At 45.2% G+C, this 19905-nt stretch overlaps 1 protein-coding gene across 3 annotated transcripts in view; it reads right to left on the bottom strand.

The window, feature by feature from the left end:
- The window catches only part of NCALD (neurocalcin delta), a 372435-nt gene extending 353176 nt beyond the window's left edge, over nucleotides 1-19259 (bottom strand). For 2 of the 3 annotated variants that reach the window (XM_032415660.1, XM_032415657.1), the window contains exon 1: nucleotides 10856-10938. The gene's annotated coding sequence lies outside the window, so the exon portion shown is untranslated. Of the gene's footprint in view, nucleotides 1-10855; nucleotides 10939-19202 lie in introns of those variants that run through there. The other variant, XM_032415658.1, reaches the window with a different exon arrangement.
- Between the last annotated feature and the right edge of the window lie 646 nt (nucleotides 19260-19905).

A 19905-nucleotide genomic window follows, 5' to 3' on the forward strand; every position in this document is an offset into this window, starting at 1 on the left:
TATGGCTCCCAAGTGACCACCTGGGTGTGAGTCTCGACTCCTGCTGCCCACCCATGCGCCTCAGGCCACATTCTCTACACCCGCTCCTCCTCAGCAGAGTAAGGATAATAACACGCTGCTTCCCGGGGTAGGGGAGAAGAGTCTGTGTGAGAATATACTTAGAATAATACAATGATAGGGCGCCTGGGTGGCTCAGTTGGTTAAGCGACTGCCTTCGGCTCAGGTCATGGTCCTGGAGTCCCGGGATCGAGTCCCACATCAGGCTCCCTGCTCGGCGGGGAGTCTGCTTCTCCCTCTGACCCTCCTCCCTCTCATGCTCTCTGTCTCTCGCTCTCTCTCTCTCTCAAATAAATAAGTAAAATCTTTAAAAAAAAAAAAAAAGAATAATACAATGACAGTTGTAGTGATGTCACAATGAGTCCCTTGTATTTGAATGAGTTGGAGTGATGTCCTAGTCCTTGATCACTGAGAGGGCCCAAACTAAAGCAACAATTCACTAAATGATTAACTTCAATATGAATATATTTCTACACAATAGATATATATAGAACTGTCAATGTCCAGATATAGCTACAGTGTAAAATCCTCTTTAACAGGAGAAAACCTTAGCCATGGGTAGCACACAAAAGTGCTGAATCCGGTTAAGAGTTGAAAGGGAGTATGATGTTCTCATCCTCATTCTATATTGTGCCCTCTTGGGTCCCCCACTGACCCCTGAGTACTAGTTAATTCTGTACGCCAGGGCTGACAGGCCAACTCCCGAGACTTCTCCTCTCTCCCTATAACTGCTCAAAGCTTAGCCCCTCTTCAGTTGCAGTCTCCAGCTCTAGCTCTTTTTACAGCAAATTATTCTTGTGAGGCAGGTGCCGGGAGCGCGGTGTGTGTGCCCCGCAAAAGATGCAGGTGCTGTGAGAAATAGGAGACTTTGGGCATGAAGGAAACAGCTAAGGCAAATCCAGAAGCCTTCTCTCATGACTCAAACCACTATACTGTGATTACTTCCTGTTTTGAGCAGGCCCACCCCTTCTGAGGTTGGAAAAAAATTCACCTCAAGCCTGAGGGTTTTACTCTAGCTCTTCTGTCCCCTTCTGTAAGAGCTACACAAACAACTGCACAGACTTTGTCCCTCTCCAAAAAATATTGTTCAATCGTTCTGAACTGTTGGTCCATGCTTTCCAGTCTTAAAAAAAAAAAATGTTAAAGAAAGATGATATGAATCACCTTTCAAATATCCTTTTTATTTAGAAAAAAAATCAATTTCCACAGGGGAAAAAAAAGGCCACACAAATATTCTTCAAATCTGTTCCCCAAAACGTATGAAGAATAAGAGGCATACAGGAGTCCTGAGAAAGGAAGAGAAATTTGATTTCTTAAGGAAAAAAACAAGAGTCTTTCACAAAGACTCTGGTGTGTTTGGTTTTGCATTCTTTGCTAAAAGGCAATAATCAAAGGATTAAACTTAAATTCTCTAGGTCTTTCTCCCTCCCTTCTTTTGGTAGAATCAGGATATGAGTTTTTGAGTACAATTATTACTCAAAACCAGAGAACTAGCGGATTCTTACAGCCACAGAAGAGGACCAGGGGAGAGAAGAGCTAAACACGTCAGGCACAATCCAGAGTTTCAGGCAAGAGGACATTCCCACGTGGGGATAAGCCACTTTGTGACTTTACAGTCAGTCCTTGAATTACACGCTGATCATGCTACGTCTCTGATCAAGTTCCAACCTGGAATGCTTAGAATCTAGAATATCTTCTCCCCTAACAACAATGTTCTAAGCACTGACTATGTCACCCTAAAAGAGCCATCCTAGCCCCAGAGCTCCTAAGGAATCACACAGTTTTCTCCTGTGGGTCCTGCACAGTCCAGACACAAGGCGTGACCTTCCTTTATGAAAATGCATTCAGAGTTCCAAATAAGACGTAGCGTTTCAGGGCTTCTGACCCTACGGGACTGTCACCAGTGCCAAGACATCAGTGGTGGCCAAGGCCTGCCCTCCTTCCTCTCATCCCACCCACACTGACCAGCGAAGGGCACCAAGATGGGTAAGGGCAGAAGCAGGAGGGGTCCTTCTTGTCCCTCCTTCTGGTCCCCACTTGGCCACTAGCAGAGAAGGCAGAAAGCAGGAACTGGAGGCCAGCAGGGTGGATGCCAGGGCCACGGCACGCAGGAACTGGGGGGAGGGAAGGAGAATTCTCTGAGGCTGGGGCTGGCCCGTTCCCCCAGCTCAGCTGGGGACTGCCTGTGCTCTTAGCTTTCATTTCCACGTTGGTTGCTAAGTGCTATACATAATGCAAAAGTAAATAGTTACACAGCACAGTTTGGACGACACAAAAACACACATCAATCAGCCAAGAAAAAAAAAAACTCTCAAAGTTTCTAGGTTTATTTTTAGATCCTGGTTAGCCAAATGAGTAACCTAAATGTCCAAAGGAAGAGACGCTGGGGCCGAAAAGTGTATTTAGAAACAGGAGACCTTGATACTGCAGGTCTCTGGCTGGTCTTAACTTGTAAAATATGCATCGGGCAAGTCCTCAGGTGTTTTAAGCACCGCACAGCCGTGCTTTGAATAAGGGTACAGTATCCAATGCACTCGCAAGACTTGTTCCTTAAAAAACATCATCCCCTGTCATGAGGTTTCAGGACATGAGAATGAGTGCAACACAAAATACTGACATCCTTTAGTGAAGGACTCAACTTAACAAAAGCAACTAAAACAACGCTAAAGTAATGAGTGTCAATCCATTGAGGAGAGTAAAAAGTGTTTTATTCACCTTGTATTTCCCATATCCAGCAGAGTGCCTTGAACAGAGCAGACACACAACAAATGTTTATTAAACAAATAAATAACAATAATAATACTCCCGGAAGAGCGCTTATTTCTAGGCAAAACTATCATTTTGACCTCCCTGAGAGTCCCTACGTGGTGATCAACCTTGAGGTTTCAAAGATACATTTAACACTATAAAACGGAATCAGAAGGAAAAAACAGAACAACAGATAGCATGATAGAAAATGATAAATGGTCAGATGGAAAAGCAGGAATAACCCTGAGTGACTCACTGACATTTGCTTGCTTCTTCACCTGTAAAATGAGATTATATGTGTGGCTCTACCACCTGGTGGTAACGCCGTAGAGACGGATGAATACACGCACCCAGGCTTCTCAGACACACCGGCAAGCTGCGTGGGGATGTCCACATTACAAGGACAGGACCAAGTTATTCTCGGTGTAAACACCTCATTCCAGGGAATTGCAAAATCATCCTTCCCTTAGAAAAGACCCTTCTGATTACGATGCCACTTGTTTATAGTTGGAAAAAAAATGCACAAATAAGAAAAGTCATTTGCTGTATGGAAAGTTAAAACAAAACAAAACAAAACAAAACACTGGGGCGCCTTGGTGGCTCAGTTGGTTGTGCATCCGACTCTTGATTTCGGGTCAGGTCATGATCTCAGGGGCGTGGGATCAAGCCCCACATCAGGCTCCAGGCTCAGCAGGGAGTCTGCTTGAGATTCTCTCTCCCTCTCCCTCAGCCACTTCCCCCGCTCACGAGCTCTCTCTCTCTCTCTCAAATAAACAAATCTTTTTTTAAAAGATTTTATTTATTTATTTGACAGAGAGAGAGAGAGAGAGAGACCCAGAGAGAGCATAAGCAGGAGAAGAGGGAGAGGGAGAAGCAGGCTCTCTGCTGGGCAGGGAGCCCGATGTGGGGCTCGATCCCAGGACCCCAGGATCATGACCTGAGCCGAAGGCAGACACTTAACAACTGAGCCACCCAGATGCCCCTTAAATAAATAAATCTTAAAAAAAAAAAAAGAAAGAAAAAGAAAAACACCATTTAGTAAAGTGTGCTGGGACAATTAGTTAACAAGTTAAAAGAGAAAAATAATCAGTTTACCTCCTCATTGCCTCCCTGCTCTACACCTAAATAAATTATAGTTGTGTTAAATAATAATATGGGGCTTTTAATGTGAAGAATTCTTCAAAACCAGTAGAAAACAGAGCTATTTTTCAAACCCTGTGAAAGAATGAAGCAGGCTGTCCTATCAATGGAAGAAATCATGGTGAAACATTTGCCCACTTACCAACTGAAAACCGATTCAAACATGCAAGCAATTCACTGGGGAAATAACTGTAGCAAATGTGCCCAAAGATATTTTATTACAAATTATTAAAGACCTTATGCCCATGAGATATATTTTAATGAAAAACAGATCAAGTTTATGGAAAAATGTGTATTATATGACTGTTTTGGTAATAAAAAATGAGCCTCTTTGATCTTCAAAAAGACTGTATTTGTATGCACAAACAAGGAGAAAAGTAGGGAGACACACTTTAGGCCTTTAACACCAGCAATTGGGGAGGCATGGGAGTAAAGACTGGCCAGGAAAACCATTAATGTGTGTTTGTCCTGAATTATAATTTGAAAAAAAAATTAATTATGACTGATGCAAAAAACATCTAAAGGCAAAGAACATACAATAGAAAATCAGGAAAAGAAGAAATGCAACCAGTATACAATCTGAAAACAACTGTTCAACTCCACTAGTTACTGAAGAAGCAGAAAGGCAAATAAAGTATTTTTGGTGACCAAATTAGAAAAAGAATTTCAAAGTAATGATATTCAAGGTAAGAGACAAATAGATGAAACCAACACAGTCATACAATGCGAATTGCTTAAATTTCCAAATTAATTTCCAAATTTCCATTTAGAAAGCAAATGGCAAAAAGAGCTGAGAATATTTAATAAAAGTTCAAACATCCAACCTAGTAAATCCACTGGAAATACATCATAGGCTATAATCTTATCTAGAGAAGAAGGTTTTGTACAAAACTGACAATAGCAAAAAAAAATTATTTAAAATTTTGACCAAATGACCAATAATGGAATGGCTAAGTGAACTGAGGTATATCCATTTGATGAAATATTATATGCCCAATTAAGCATTGTCTACAAAGAATATAAAACAAAATATAAAATTCTCACAGAAGTAAAAACTTCCATTTCTTTTATTCTCAGTGTTTTACTTCTGTCACAAACATGGGAGGGTTTTTTCCATACCAACCAATCCCCCAACTCTCCAGATTCAATTCTGATGCTAACAACCCAGAGTCAGTGCAGCCCCCACAGACTGAGGGCTCAGTCCCACAAGACTGCCCCCCCAGTTCAAATGCCAGTTGCAAGTTCCAGATTCTTGTACTTCTGACCAATTGGCTGTAAATCAGGGGTTCCCATGACACCCTCCTCAGATTCAATAATTCGCCAGAACAGCCCACAGAACTCAGGAAAACAGTTTACTTACTAGATTGTTGGTTTATTATGAAAGGATATGGTTCAAGAACAGCCAGAGGAAAAGATGCATAGGACAAGGTGTGGGGGAAGGGGTGTGGAGCGTCCATGTTTTCTCTGGGCAGACCACCTTACCAGCACCTAGATGTGCTCAGCCACCTGGGAGCTCTCTGAACTCAACTGTTCAGGCTTTTTTCTAACTTTTTATTTCAATTCCAGTTAGTTAACATACAATGTAATATTAGTTTCAGGTGTACAATATAGGGATTCAACATTGCCATACAACACTGTTGCTTATCACAAGTGCACTCCTTAATCTCCACCCCCTATTTTACCCATCCCCCTACCCACCTCCCCTCTGGTAATCATCAGTTTGTTCTCTATAGTTAAGAGTCTGTTTCTTGGTTTGCCTCTCTCTCTCTCTTTTTTGTCCCTTTGCTCCTTTGCTTTGTTTCTTAAATTCCACATATGAGTGAAATCACATGGGATTTTATGGAAGCTCTACAATTATGTAGACACAATTGATTAAATCATTGGCCACTGGTGATTGAACTTCACCTCCAGCCCCTTTTCCCTTCCTGGGGGTAGAGGAGAAGCCTGAAACTTTCAACCCTCTAATCGTATGGTTGGTTCCTTTGGCAACCTGCCCCTCTCTTCCTAGAGTCACCCCTTTAGCATAAATGCAGATGTGGTTGAAAGGGGTTTATTATGAACGATAAAGGACACTCACTCTTCTTACCCCTATCACTCAGAAATTCCAAGGGTTTTTAAGGAGCTCTGTGCCAGGAACTGGGGACAGAGACCCAATATATATTTCTTATTATATCACAATATCACAGCTTAGGGTATACGGTTAAAGGAAAAACTAATTTTAAAATTATATAAAAATATGACTATGTAACTAAGAAAAATATTTCTTCATAAAAATCATGAAAAGAAATGTTCCAAATATTAACCATGTTTGCCTTTGAATATTTGGATTATGGTAACTTTTTTTCTTCTAATTTTCTATAGTATGCAGATCTTATTTCATGATAATGCCTTACTTTTATAATGGTTGGTCGAAGGTAGGGAGGGAACAGTGGCCAAGGTCTGGGGAACATATTCTTTAAATGGCTGCATTTGAAAAATCTAAGGCACAGTCTCCCTGTTGCTCTCTCTAGAAACTTCTGAGGCCAGAACTGACTTCTGATTCTCACTGTTTGTCCTTTGGCCTGGCTTGAAAGTGGCTGTCATGTCTTCCAAAAGGTGAGTTGGTGGGAACCCAACATCACAGGCTTCCCACATCCCAATCCTCCGCTTCCAACAAGTCACAGTACAAAACCCCATCAAAGGGCTCTTCCTGTAAGTGTTCTATTAGAAATTTTAGATCACATGTCTAAAGAAATGTGTGTGTGTGTGTGTGTGTCTGTCTGTCTGTCTGTCTGTCTGTGTGTCTGTCCATCTATATGCTTCCTCCTCCCTTTCTCTATCCTCAAGGGCAGCAAAACAAAGTCCAGGACAAAGATGTAGCAATCTACCTTACTTATCAAATGCTAAATCTAAGTGATAAATGATAAATCTATTTATCTAAAAAGAATAACAATGCAAAAGAGTGAGAACCAAAGGAAACCCAGCCAGGACCATACCCCAATATTAAACAGTTTTAAATAACAACAGATTAAAGTCCATCTCTCCTCTCACACTTGCCATACAATCCAAATTAATAAGCTCAGATCCCTGCTGCAGTATTTCAGACCCTATCCCTAATACTGAGTCAGGCTAAATATTTCCCCTTCGGGTGCATTCAATGGTCAGATAAACACTCACAATCTCTTATTGCATGGTACTTCAGAGATATGCATCATATATAACTTTACATAAAAATAATGAAACAACAGGAGCCTGGCTGGCTAAGTCCATAGAGCATACAACTCTTGATCTTAATCTCAGGGTTGTGAGTTTGAGCCATACGTTGGGTGTAGAGATGACTTAAAAAATAATAATGAAAGAAAACAGTCCAAATATTAACGCCAATTTATAAAAGAAAATGTTAGTAAAAGATATTAGTAAAAAACAATTTTAGCGAAGGAAAAGAATGAACCCGGCTACCCATGGCTCCCGCACGCGCCTCCCTCCCTCCTCAGCCTCTGGGCAGGTGTTGAGCAAGACCCTCTGCTGGCGTCAAGCAACCAGGATCATGAAAATCCCTTTTCCAATGAAATAATCCCTCATCAAAGGGAAATGGAATCTGAAATGAAGACCCAGGCACCCAGGAGAACGTTGCTTCTATGGAATGTTCTAATGCTGAGGGGATCTGCTGTGAGACCAACAAGTCCGATACATGTTTCTGCCTTTTTTCTAGAATAGGAAGGAACAGGCAGATTGGAAAGTGACAGCGACATTAGAAGCATCTTCGTGGGACGTCGAGCACTTTACTTAGTGAGATGGTGGATTACAATTCGAAGAGAGGAGCTCTCCAGAATAGCTGTTACCTGGGATAGAGAATGTTACAGAACTTCCCAGAGCTCTTTAGCATTCACAGCTGGAACCAGCTTTCAGGAGGACAGTGACCACAACATACCTGAGAGGATTTCAGGGTATAGTAAAGGGAAACAGTCAGATGAAGTGCTTTTAGTAGTAGTCAATGAGAGAAAATTTGGTGTTTTACAAACCAAATGACCTAGGATTTCAATCTGGCTCTCTCGAGTAGTTATGCAGACTGACGCAAGGGAGTATCTCTGACTGTGTTATTTCTCATCTGTAAAATGGGGATTCTAAAAGTACCTACCTCATTAACCTCCCCTCGCCTGAAAAGGCTTTCCTGACCATGGGTGCTCACCCTCCCCGTACACTAGGATTCAATTACCCCCCTCATTTTTTCTTTTCCGGGATCCCTTTACACTAGTTCTGTTGTCGCTCGAATCAAGGAGCTCTGTAATGATTGGCCAGCATGTTTGTAAGCAAGTCAAAGGCTGGGAGCCAGCCTGAAACATACTTATTCCCCCTGAGTCAGCCCAGTGCCTGGAACTTGGTGTCCAGGAAGGATTCAAAATATATTGTTTGAGTGTAAGAGTATGACGGAAGCTCCACGGATCAAAGGCCCGTGATTATTGTACCTGTTAATTGTTTATTAGTGATATAAAATGAAAGATGAGTGAACAGAGGCATCTCCATATATCTTTTCACTGTATCTGTATCTGTATCTGTAAGAAAAACAACTGGTATCAACTACCCAAGCGAATAGACGATCAGTACAGATTTCGTAATTCTGAATGAAGAAGGGACTGAATTACTACATCAGTTTTCAGAAAGTTACAGTCCCCAGATCAGCACCAGAGGAAGGAAGTTACACGTGGCTTTCCAATAATAGAAACAGAAGAAATAAACCAATTAAATGGTCTGGTGGAGAAAAGGAGAGTTATAAAAGGGCCTAAAAATAGTTTCCATCTTATCTCTGCTGTAATAATAGCAGATTAGCATGCATTCTCTTGGAAATGTCACCTAGGCAACTAGAAATACAAAGACAGAGATGTTCAGAAAAATATATGTATATAAATCTATTTTTGCCACCTCTGAACATAAGTGATCACTATTGCAAGAAGGACAATAACTAGACTATATATAGAAAGAGAAAAAAGGTAAGTACAGAAGAAAGTCGCGTAAGTAGGTATCCAGTAGGCTAATAAGATATAAAGGTAGGTCCCTATACAAGAAGCCCTAATCCATTGCCTCAAATTTGGGCCAAATATCTACTAGGAATGCTAGACGTATTTTTCCTACATTTTTTAAATCTCATGTTTTGATCTCATAAACCCAAGGCAGACTAATACAAAAGAGGGTAGGCTGACAAATTTTAAAACAACATTTGGAAAACTATCTTATGCTCCACTTAACTAGAGTGACTCTATGTCCCTGTTTGCCTAAGACAGTCCCTGTTTGTGCCTCTTGTGTTGCTGTAATTATTAAAAAGTACTCCTCTTTCACTTTCAAAAGTATCCCAGTGTGAACAATAAATTATACAGTCCCCTTATATTTAACCAAGACATATTTCTTGACCAAATAACAACATGCTAGCAACTACTTGAGAACTTAGATTAGTTCCAAAATATTTTATAAGACAGAATCCCTGACTTCCAGAACACTACAATCTGAGAAGGCAGAAATAAGACCCAAAACACTAATGAAGCAGTGAAAAATTGATAATCATTCATGGAGTCCAGGCCGTAAGTGCTGCAGTTCAGGTGGGAGACCAAGTAGACAGTGGATGCCCTTGAGTGAGATACTCCATAGAAATCATGGTAAAAGGAACCATACTTCTTGAGCACTTACTGCACACCAGGCACTGTGCTAGGCATGATGCCCATATGATCTCACTCCAGGCTCAAAACAACCCTAGAAGTGAACTGTCATTATGCTCATTTTCTATGACTCGTCCAAGTGTCGAGTATTCTCTGGTAAGAGAATTCAAATGCCTGACTCCAAAGCGTATGCTCCCTGCCCCTGCGGATGTGTGTGCGCTGCTTCCTGTTGGCCCAGGCTGACCCGGGTTTGGCGCAGCACTTAGGAGAGCCATCAGCTTCTCTTTCTGTTCTCTAGCAGCGCAAGGTGTGGTCCAACCCTGGCAGAGGGCGGCTCAATCAGCCAGGGCCCAGGTAGGAAACAGGGGGTGCTTTTTCATCCTACTGAGGAGTCCTCCTGTTGGAGAGGTACTAAGAAAAGAGTAAGGAAGGGTTAAGAAAAGCAATGAAGGCTGGCAACAGCAGGAAGCCATCACCCTCCCCAGGCTTCAGGGTGTGATGTGGGGGTTGATGGGGGCGTAAAGGAACTCCAAAGAAGGTGGCTGGATGGAGAAGGTGTCTGGCAGGAGCTGTGGCCTTCAGCACACAGATGAAACCAACCTGCAACATGCAACCCAGCAGGAGGGAATGGGGAAATAAACAGCCTCCCCCACTCTCCTCCCACTCTCCCAGTGGCAGGCTGGACCCCCCACCGGCCAAATTATACCAGAAATCAAAGACAAAGATGGCCCCTGATGCCTCTCGGGGCACAGAGCAGATGGATGAGGGAGGAAAGAGGACACAGAAGAGCCAACAAGAGGTGTCCAGCCTGCTTGCTGTGTCCTTGCCCCTGCATAAGAGTGTGCTCCCACTGAGGCAGAGTAAACTGGCCCGATCACTCTTTGCAGGGCCGTGGAAGGTGCTACATTAGCAAGATGATGTCATCCTCAGCCTAGGTGTGAGGCCAGAGCCAGTTCACCAACAAGTGCCCCTCGTAGTTACACTCGGCCCCGTGCTTGAAAGGGCCCCACGCTTGGTCTAATGCTCTGCTGACACCATTTTGAAATTCTTGACAATTTTCAAACAAGGGCCCACATTTTTTCAATTTGTACTGGGCCTCACAAATTAATTAGCTGGTCTTGGGCAAGGCGAACCATTTTCCTCAGCTGGTGAGACTAAATTCTGTTAAGTATCACAAGATTCCAAGTATACTATTCAAAGCAAACAGACCCAAAGTTAATATTAACCAGAGTCACAATGATACAGCAGAATATATAGCATAATAAAGCGAGGGAACAGTTTACCTTTTTTTTCTCTCCTCTTTCTCTTTTGAAGTCAAACTGCAAAGTGGCTGAGAAACCAAAATCAGCTGCCCCCTGGAGAGAAACGGAACTTAATTACAACGGCCTCTCCACAGCACAGAGGGAATGGATTTTGGCTCTTACCCAGTTAATGTGATCAGTGCAGACAACCAAGCAGAATAATTTATACCCTGGGTGGACTCTGTTGATGTCCCCCATTTGATGGGATGTGGTCTTCAAATTAGCCAGGTAATTGCCAGAGCTACCCCTGACCTTGCCTTGTGTGCCCAGCGTACATAGGCCCCAGTTTGGGACAAGGTATTGAAAACACATGCATAGACGGCTCGTTGACGGGCCAGCCACACTTACAAACCGTATGTCTAAGCTGATGCTTTCCAAAAGCCTAGAAACTGGAGCCTATACTGCTGCTGTTTCCCTTTCCTGAGAGACCCCAACATCCTTAGCCTTCCTCTGAGTAATTGCCATTGTGAAAGCATCTGGGAAAGTCCAGGTGAGAAGCCAGAACACAGCCAATGTCTGTTTCCTTCAAGGCCACTGAGCAAAGCAAAGCACAGAAAACTTCCATCCGAGGCAGGGATCAAACTGGTTTTTGATAGCCTCTTTCACTCACCCCTCCATGTCAGAAATAAGGGATGGTAGATTTTAAGTGTTTTGTTTGTTTTGTTGTTTAAAGTTAGAATAACATTTCAGTAGATCAAATCAAAAGGGTTTACCAAACCTCGACCGTGTCAAGGAGCCTAGAATCCAGGTGGTACATCAAATCTAGGGGCATCATGACAGAATCAGAAGATCAAGGGTTGCAGTGTACCCTCATGAGCCCTGTAGTGGGGTGAATGGTGGCCCCCCAAAAGACATGTCCACCGCCTAACCCTGGGAACAGGTGAATGTGATCTTATTTGGAAAAAGGATCTTTGCAGAGGTCATTAAGTTAAGGATCTCAAAGTAAAATAACCCTGGATTACCCAGGTGAACCCTAAAGCAAATGTTAACTGTCCTTATAAGAGACACCTAGAGATAGGAGGCCACGTGATCATGGAAGCAGAGATGGGTGTGATGTAGCCTCAAGCCCCAAAATGCCAACAGCCACCAGCCGCCGGACTGGACAAGCAAAAATTCTCCCCCGAAGCCTGGGGAGGCTTGGCCGTCCTCATACCTTGGTTCTGGACTTCTAGCCTCCAGAACAGTGAGAACATATATTTCTGCCCAGTTTGTGGTAAGTTGTTACAGAGGCCACAGGAAACTAACATAAGCCCTCAGCCACATCGTTCACCCCTGGCCTCAGCTTCACAACCTCCAGGCATGGAAAATATGAGGCCTTCCAATGCAGCCCACTCTGCACCAGGGGCCGACTTCTGACTCCAGAATAGATCTTTTCTCTGATGCAATGCTTCGTGTATTTGTAGACCACAATAATTGGGTTCCCACAGAGCTTTTCCTGGCTAGAGAGCCCTTCAGTCATGCCTTGGGGGAGGTGGGCTCCCCCTCACAAGACACTGCTTTCTGCACTCATTCCCTCCTGCCAAAATAGCACAGAGAGAAATATCATCTCCCTTGTTCTGGACACTCTTCTTCTAACATCGCCCAAGGTCTCATTAATGTTTAAGCAGCCAAGTTACATTGTCAACTCCTTTGGAGCTTTCAACTAAAAGCAAAACAAAACAAACTTGTATCTTTCTCACATGTGTTTCAAGGATATACTGTCACCCCCACCAATTATATAGAAAAGATTTTTTTTGATCTAAATATAATCATTCAGCTATGAAATATACATATGAAATACACGTCATTTGGCGGGGGTGGGGGGGGGAGGAAATTCTGCACAGTAACTTACTCTACATTTTGACAGCCAAGCGAAGTTGGTACAAATCAGATTATTCCCAAAGAATCAAAACACACAGGTTTGGGGAAAATCTAACGTTCCAGATCTGACTGGGTGTACAGTGGAAATGTTCCTGGCTGGGTTTGAATCCCAGCCCCACAACTTATTAGTGTTGATGCTTTAGTTCCTTCACCTGTGAAAGAAGAATTATCAGAGTGCTCCCCCCTCCTGCTGGATCCTCTCTGCTTTCCTCTCCGCGTCCAGCCCCCTCCCTTCCCCACTCCACTCTCAGCCCTGGGAGGCTGATTTCTACATACAGGCGAGCCCTTACATCAACAAGTTTTCTTGCCCTCTGGTTAGGTGGGCCAATCGGGAGGCACCAGTAGAGAACAGAGAAGGGAGGAAAGAGTGGTTAGGGACTCACTCACCTGGATGCCTCCGTGCCAGGCCACAGTTTGGCGGAAGCTGCATTCCTCCACTAAAGAGCAATTCCAGAAACTGCTCTCTCACATCACCCTCTCAGGGCTGGGCTAGTAAAGCCTTAACATGCATTGCTGGCCACTCTTGGCGATTTCCCTTAACTCTGCCCACGTCTTTGTAAATAGTCCCCTCACCAAACTTTCTTCAGTTAGACTCTAGGAGTGTGTCATCTGCCTCCTTGTGGGACCCTGGCTGATAAACCCTCTAAAGGACTTCTCAGAATCAATTAACGTTAGAACACTGCCGTGTTCACAGAAAGTGCATCAAGGCATTTGCCATCATTGCTGTTATTATTACCAACAGCAGTCAACTTGTCTGTGCCATCCTTGGTCAGGAGAGAGCTCGGCGCCACATTTACCTTTCCTCCCCAAGTCCAATGCCATTTAGCGTGGCAATAAATGTAATATCCTCGGTTGTATCCATGTGGAGAAAGCCATTAGGTTCTCTTTCATCTGAATAATTAAAAGAGCCCCCTAACTCCTCTGTTGGCTTTCTTCTCTCCACTGTCTCCCTAGTTCTGGGCAGTGATCACACCAGGGCCACAGGGCATCAAATACTCAAGAGCTCCTCTGAATGAAATTCAGGCTCTACCACTGTCCCTCACAATTCGATCCCAATCTACTTTTGAGACTATATTAAACATTTCACACCCACTGGGATGGCTATTACATTAAAAAACAAAAAAACAACCCTGAAAATAGCTAGTGTTGGCAAGGATGTGAAGGAATTGGAGCCCATGTGCCTTGCTGATGGGCATGGGAAATAGTAGCTGCTGTAGAAAACAGTACAGCAGTTTCTCGAAAAATTAAACAAAATTACCGTATGATCCAGCAATTTCACTTCTGGGCATATACCCAAAAGAACTGAAAGCAGGGACTTGAACAGATATGTGTATGTCAATGTTCACAACAGCATTATTCACAATAGCCAAAAGGGGGAAGCAACTCGAGTGCCCACTGACAAATGAATGGATAAACAAAACGTGGTGTATACATACAATGGACTATTATTCGGTTTTAAAAAGGAAAGGACTTTGGACACACACTACAACATGGGTGAGTCGTGAAGACAATATGCTAAGTGAAATAAACCAGTCACAAAATGACAAATGTTGTATGATTCCCCTTAACACAAGGTACCTAGAGTAGTCAAAGTCCTACAGACAGAAAGTAGAATGAATGGTGGTTGCCGGGGGCTGGGGGGAGCGGGGGAGGGAGAGTTTTTGTATACTGGGTCTAGAGTTTCCGTTTGGAAAGATGAAAAAGTTCTGGAGACCGACGGTGGTGAGAGTGGCACAACAATGTGAATGTCCTCCAAGCGACAGAACTTGACACTTAAAAATGGCTCACGTGGTAAATGTTGTGTTATTTGTATTTAGCCACAATAAGAAAAAATAGCATATCCAAGAAGCACTTATTGCTTGCCTATCCCACAAAGCACTGTAGTGGGGATGTGTCAAGAAACAAACTGGGAGGTCACTGTCCCTATCGAGGGGCCTCTGCTCCCGCACCTCCCCCCACACAGTCCTCATTCCAGTCAACCTGTCCTCCAATTATGTCTTGCACTTTCTCATGGAATATAAATTTCTTAAAGGTAGGGGACTAGACCTTATTCATCTTATATCACTAGAACTTAACACATGTTGAACATGTGGAAACTGCTAAAAAAAATATTGGTTGAAAATGTGAGTAAAAATCCAGCCAAAGAAGTCTACGTCTTTCTTTTCCTCATCTCCTCAAGCCAGCCAATACTTAGCACTTCTTGAAGTTAGTTAGCTATATTCTCAGATATAAGAGATTGGAGCTTTTTACTAAGCTCACTTTAAATTGTTCTGTTCACAGGGCACCCGGCCGGCCGGCTCAGTTGGCAGAGCATGAGACTCATAATCTCAGGGTCAAGAGTTCAAGCCCCATGTTGGGCATGGAGCCTACTTAAAAAAAATTGTTCTGTTCACAAATAATTCTACTAAGCATATAAATTGTGGGTTTCAAATTAGAACTCCACTGTTTACTAGCCATGTGTCCTTGGGCAAGTTATGGAGTGTCTCTGAACCTGTTTCCCTCCTCTATGAAGGGGGAATGCTAGCAGTACTATGGTGGACACCTGTTCCTTTTCAATCCATCATCCATTGGCCCATCTCGTGGTGACAGTATAACAATGTTCTCCAACAACGTTCTCCTGGAGAACTACCCTGCTACCTGCCCCTTAGCCTACGGCTCAGGGACAAAACCTGATCAAGCCCAAGCTCTACTAATGTGTGGCACTGCAGCCACAGGAAGAGGAGCTGGACCCAATCAAAGCCAATAAAGCCACAGCATTGCAAGTAATGCTGGGATAGAGTCTCTCCCTTTCTGGCTGCATTTAAGGCCACAATGAAATGGAACCTAAAAATGGTGCCAACTTCAAGAAAGCAAACCAAGAAATATGGAGAGAGAAATCAGGCCCTGGTAATGATGCTTAAGCCCTGGATCGAGCCATACCTGACGTATCTTCCCCTGGACTGAGGAGTTATAAAAGCCAAAATAATGTTCCTTTTTTTTTTTTTTACTTAAAGTTATTTTACACCTGCAACAGAATTGAGTCTTAAATATAATAAGTATCTCCTGAAAAAATTATTACAAAGTTTAAATGGGGTCCTTATGTACATACATAGTACACACTGGATAAATGGAAGCTACTAATGTTAACGGTGGTGATAGTGTATGGTAGTGGTAGAAATTTCCTGGCTTCTTCTAAGGTTGACTTTTAACTCATGTGTTCTGTCCCTGATTTCTGCCTTCATTACCCTTCAATGATACTCTCTTTCATGGTGATAAAGATAGAAGGATGGTAAGAACAAAAATTGTAGGCCACCACTTTCTAATCCCATGCCCTGACAGACATCACTAATCGACCACAGAACTCTTGCAGCCACTACCAATCAATCAAAGATGACAAGAAAAATGAAACCAATGGTCTCAGCTCCAGAATAGCAGTTGGCAATATTTTTCTATAAAGAACTAGGTAGTAAGTATCTTAGTCATGGTCTCCATTACATATTCTTCTTTGTATTTTAATTTGTTTTGTTTACAACCCTTAAAAAATGTAAAACGCATTTTTGATTCCTCAGCTGTACAAAACTCCCTGCTCTGGAGGCTTGAAAGCAGACGCTGAGATGGTCCCAGAGAACTGGGCACCATCTTAGCTTCCTCCGCAAGGCTCCTGAGAGCCCAGTAATGGAATGTTTGGAAATACTGCCTCAGACAGAAATGCACCTACAGAACATACTGAATTGCCTGAAATGTAACAGAGGAGCTTTGATGGTGGCATAGTTCCTCCTCTTCATACCAATCCCAGGACAAGCTGAAATCCACGCTCCAGGGGAAGCCACAATCCAAGGAAGATCTACAGAGCCCCTGCGTGTGATAACATTCACCTCTGCCTTCAGGACCAAATTCACTGCACAGCCACTTCAAAGAGCTGGACCTCCACCCCTCACAGCCAAATGTGAGATGCCCCACCTTTTCATGAGGGAAGGAAGGGAAGAGTTCAAATCGCTCCATTTCCCCATTATTAGTCTGACCCTTTACAATTAAAAACAAAAACAAAAACAAAAACCTCTGAAATCGTTCCAAGATAGTATGCCACATTGCTTTTGACCAACTTCTGATTCCTTAATATCTCCCAAAGTTTTTTATTGTACAGTATTACACTAAAGATTGGTTTGGTCTTTCTATCATTCTGCATGTTTGTTTCTGGCTTTAGTGAAAAGGATTGAACTTTGCTTGACGTTCATTTATTAATTCAACAAACATTTACTGACACAATCCATCTCTCAAGGCACTTGCAGGTGAGGAAGACTGAGACATAGATGACGATGGAGGGCGCTGGGAGGGGTATGCAGGGTGGGGGTGGTAGGTAATAGGGTCACAGGAAGCAAGCACAGCTCAATTAGCTGGGGGGGGGGCTGCCAAGAGGTCTGCTGGTACGCAGTGTCGCTGCAGATGAGTAGGGAAAAATTCACAGGAGTTACCCAGACGAGGAAGGGTGGGAGGAGCTGAAGCTATACAGGGAGAGGCTGGGGAGATGAGGTTGGGGAGGAAACAAGGGTGAGGTCATGAAATTCCCTAGAGTCCGAACTCTATCCTGAAAGCCACGGAAAACCTCTGAAGGAAATGAAGCAGCGTGACTGGTGTAGATTTTTGTTTTCCAACCGAGCATTCTAGTTGCAGTTTGGAGAATGGGCTGGAGCAAGAGTGTCCTGATTCAGAGCAAGGAGCCCGGTGGGAAGGCAATTGGAGCAATTCAGGCAAGTGATAGGGACATGAACTGCACCAGTGACGGTAGAAGCAGAGAGAAGGGGGCATATAACAACAACGATTAACAGCTCACATTTCTGCAGCACTTGTTAATGACAAAGCACTGTGTGAAGTGGTTTCTGTGTATTAATTCGTTTTATCTTCACAACAAACCTGAGATACGTTTGGTACCTATTATCAACCTCATGCCACAGATCAGGAAACAGAGAAGTTAAGGAGCCCAAGGTCGCAGAGCTACTTGCATCCCAGCCAGAACTCACATCCAGCAGTTTGGCTGCACAGCACCCTCACCTAGCACAGTTACAGAGAGGCAGTGTGTCCTCAGGACTGGTGCTGACTGGTTAAAATGGGGGAGACTCCGGAGGTAATTTCCAAGGGTCTGACTTAGGCACCTGAACATTGGGGTTTCAGTTTCTTGAGCCTCCTCCTCTGAAGGAAGCCCCTCCCCAGATCTGTACTTAGCTCCCAGTGGTCCCCCTCCCATACACCCACACTCCCACCATCACACCACCCCCTTCTCCTTTGCAGTCCCTGCACCCTGCATTTGACCCCAAAACACAGGCATCTCCCAGACAGAGTGAAAAACCTCACAAGCATTGCCAATTAGGTCTGAGAAACCCGGACCTAGAATCCTGCTCTTGATAATACAGCTGCGTAAGTCTGTTATTTTTAAAGCAGGCAAAGCTAGGAAAACTTTGAGCAAGCCTGTGTGGTTTCCTACTCAGCAAGCGAGACCTTGGCAGCCCTACTTCTGTGTTTCACACTAGCCGCCCTACAAACAGAACGCGTACCATCATTCGGGGCCAGCGTTTAACAACAGAAGCACACTTGACCCGCCTGGCCTGCAGCTTCAGACAGACCGGCAGGAGGAAAGTGGCCCTGGCGGGAGATCTTCCGAGAGCCAAACGGCTTGCTTTCTCCGGGCTGGAAAGTTAAAGCAAGCATCTGCAGCAAGAAACTTGTGTATTTCCTGCGGACAGGGAGACCTCCTGCCCCTCCCGGGCTGATACAACCCACTTTGCACATCCTGCTTCTCTGGGAGCTAAAAATAAATCGGTATGCACTGAAAAACACTCAAACACATCTCCCCAGCACACCCCTTCCCGAGTCCCTGAGGGCAAGAGACGCAAATCTTTCAGGTCCTGAGTCCCAAATGCATGCTACTTCCTCCTCTGGGTTCAACTACCGCCTTCGGTGGCTCCCAAAGCCCCCTCCCCTGGTCCCCACACCCCACACACGCCTCCTGTAGCCTCTCGGGGCCGACTCCGCAGGCCCGGGAACCAGCGAGTGCCCTCGACCCCAACCCCCGCCCTGAAGGGTTGCTCCCGAGGTCCCAGGGCCACCAGGCGCACGAACGCCCCCTTCCGACCCAGCGCGCCCCCATCCTGCCTGCCCCGCGCGCCTTAGCGCGTCGGTCGCCAAAGTTGCTCTCTCCTTTCCTGCCACCCATCCTCGGGGGCTTTGGCTTTGTTTTCTTTTCCCTCAGAGGCACTGAGGGCAGGACAAGGGAACTGACCGGGTGAGCTGCACCGGGAATGGCTGCGGGGACCGGGTCCCCAGGACCGCGCGGCTCCTCGCGCCCCCACCCCCCGCCCTGCGCCCGCCCGGCCCCGAGCGCGCGGGTCCCCCCAGCAGCCGCTCCCGGCGCCGCCGGCCCCCCGCACACCCGCCCCGGCCGCAACTCCGATGTGCCCTGGCTCCAGAGAATCGGAGGGAAGGCGCTGCAACTCACCGCCTCGGCCGCTCCCGGCGTCTGTGTCGCCGCCGGAGAGGCGGCAGCCGCAGCGGCGGCAGCGCCTTCCCTCCGCCCGCCTCCCCCTGGACAGTACCGCCGCCCGCCGCGCCCCCCTCCCCTGCCTCGCGCGGGGTCTCCCTCCTCGCCGCCGCCGACCCCCCTCCCCGCTGCGACCCGGCGGGCAGCCTCTCGCGGGTGGGCTGGACTGCGGGAGTGCAGGGGGGCCAGGCGGAGGCGCGCGGTTTGCAGGTGCAGTGGACGCCCCGCCTGTCCGGGTGCGGCCGCCGGCCTTATCGCCATGGTGCCCCCTTAGTCCCCCCCGTGGCCCAGGGTTCTAGCCAGGCTGCGCGCGTACTTTCCAAGGGGTGGAGAGGAGAGGGGAGTCTGGGGTCTCTGAAGCAGTGAAGTTCAAGGGAACCTTGGAAGGACAGGCCCACAAGGTGGGAGGGGGCTGTTCTTGCCTAACCCATGTTTTCTCTACCCAGAGCCTTCTGTGAACTGTCGAGGGATGGCTTAACAAAAAACTCGGGAGGAGGACAGCCCCACTGCAGAATGTGTCCAAAGCTTCCATCTCAACTGCCGACGATGAGAAGCAAATGTCTTGTCAATTCATTCCACCCATCTTTATAAATGGTTGCCGACACATGTTCCTGTCTTGCTGTTTTGGCCACGCATGACCTCTCAAAAAGCCACTGTTAAT

This window comes from Phoca vitulina, unplaced genomic scaffold, assembly GCF_004348235.1.
Source record: "Phoca vitulina isolate PV1807 unplaced genomic scaffold, GSC_HSeal_1.0 scaffold18, whole genome shotgun sequence".
NCBI lineage: Eukaryota > Metazoa > Chordata > Mammalia > Carnivora > Phocidae > Phoca > Phoca vitulina.